General features: G+C 54.5%; 1 pseudogene; it reads left to right on the top strand.

Moving 5' to 3' along the window:
• Positions 1-6: 6 nt before the first annotated feature.
• Positions 7-2,152, top strand: LOC112818053 (cell adhesion molecule CEACAM8-like; annotated as a pseudogene).
• Positions 2,153-2,158: the final 6 nt, after the last annotated feature.

Here is a 2,158-nt window from a genome sequence, read left to right as displayed (position 1 = left end):
CCCACCACTGCCCAAGTCACTGTGGAATCGGTGCCGCCCAGTGTTGCCGAAGGGAAGAATGTTCTTCTGAGGGTCCACAATCTGCCTGGGGATTCTCTAGGCTATGGCTGGTTCCGAGGGGAAACTGCAGAGCCCAGCCTTCAAATCGTATCATATGTAGTAGACACACAAAATACTATGGCAGGGTCTGCACACAGCGGCAGAGAGACAATATACCCCAACGGATCCCTGCTGTTCCAGAACATCACCCTGAATGACACAGGATACTACACCGTACAAATCACAAAGAGAAATTTTCAAGTTGAACAAGTAACAGGACAGTGGTGCATATTCCGTGAGTAATTCCTCTCTCACCTCTGGTGTTGGGTGGGGTGAATTCTACTTCACACAACAGGATTCACAGGCCGGGGCTGGGCCTCCATCCCCCTCTCTGCATTATGTTTTGTTGGGGGGAGGGAGGGTTCAAGCATTTAGTGCAGGACACACACAGTGGAGACAACTTCATTAGATTAGAATTCCTTTCCCAGAATCCAGATTCAGGGATCTGGAGCTCTGCACGCCCCAGGCAGGACAAGTCCTGAGAGGCCTCTGGGATCCCCACCGGTGCTCAGCCCAGAAAGCCCCTGCCAGATCCCTGTGTTGGGGCTGCTGATTCTAATGACCCTGGGGGTCTGTGCCAGGATGGAGTTAGGGCTCCTGGGCAGAGCTGACTGGGGGCAACTCAGTTGCTTTTGTTAGGAGGGAAGGAGTGAACGGTGTGGGTGTCTCTCCCGCTGGAGGGCAGGGACCCTGATGGCCAGATCTGCTAGGATCCTGCACCTAGGACACCTCTCTGAAGAGATAATGCATCATTCATTCCCTCACCACCCCTGCTTCCTGCTCATTCCCTCACTCTCTGCTTGGTCACTGGACTCGGCTCTGCCATGGATGGGGTCACTGCCTCATGTCACTCATTATCAAACAGCTGGGCAGAGCTGCCGTCCAGGCCCCTGGGACCTGAGTACTGGACTGACCTCCGGGCTGTTCCTGCTGTCTCCGGGTGTCATTTCTGCTCAGACCCCCATCCCCAGGCTGGGCTGGCAGGTTAGTGCCGAGCCAGGAGAGGCCCGGGGCTGTCTCTGACTCTGTCCTGTGTCCTCCAGGACCAAATCCTGCTCTGTAATTGACACTGGAGACAGCCTGTGTTGTAAGCACACAGAGCAGGGGCTTTACTTTCTCCTAGCGCTCAGATCCTCATGCATTCGTCCTGAGCGACACACACCTGCCTAATCTTTGAAGGCTTCAGGTTGGCTGAGAGGTGAGAGATGACAACTCTGATTCAAGATGCTTGTGGAACGGGGCCCCTGGGGCGCTGAATCGGTTAAGTGTCTGCCTTCAACTCAGATCCCAGGGTCCTGGGATCGAGGGATCGAGCCCAAGCCCAAGATGTGGCTCCCTACGAAGCAGGGGGTCTCCTTCTCCCTCTCCCTCTGCTCCTCCCCCTGCTTCTGTGTGTGCGTGCTCTCTCTCTCTCTCTTTCTTCAATAAATAAATAAATAAAATCTTTTTTAATAAATAGATGCCTTTGGAGAAATTTCACGTACCAACCACCCAGGGCAATGTTCTCTCTGTTGTCTGCACAGCGGAGTTACCCAAACCCAGCATCGCAAGCAACAACTCCAACCCCGTGGAGAATGTGGATTCTGTTGTAATAATGTGTGGACCTCAGACTCAGACATAAGGTACCTGTGGTCAGTAAACAATGAGAGCCTCCTGGCCAGCGCCAACCTGGAGCTTTCCCTGGACAACAGGACTCTCGCTATACACGGTGTCACAAGAAATGACGCAGGAACCTATGAGTGTGAAACTCCGAACCCAGGGAGTACTGGTTGTAGTGACCCGTTCACCCTGAATGTTCTCTGTGAGTAACTTCCCTTCCTACCTGGCCCGGGCTGCCAGCCCAAATCCACATGCCGGGGGCCAGGCCCATCCATCCTTCTGGGGTCCGAGTCCATGACTCTCAGCTGGACCCCCAGGCTGGCCATTGCTTCTTGTCCCAGGCCAACCTGGGCAGACCCAGCCTAAGCCAAGACTGGGAGGGGATGGGCTGTTCCTCCCTGAGAGGGTCACCAGCCTGTGAGGGGAAACAGGTGAATGTCTTAGACCCAGGCTCAGTGAA

Source organism: Callorhinus ursinus, unplaced genomic scaffold (assembly GCF_003265705.2).
Source record: "Callorhinus ursinus isolate GAN/ISIS: 27379988/994484 unplaced genomic scaffold, GSC_fseal_2.0 scaffold7914, whole genome shotgun sequence".
Lineage (NCBI taxonomy): Eukaryota > Metazoa > Chordata > Mammalia > Carnivora > Otariidae > Callorhinus > Callorhinus ursinus.
Note: the sequence above shows the minus strand (reverse complement) of the source record. Positions and strands in the feature narration are given on the sequence as shown.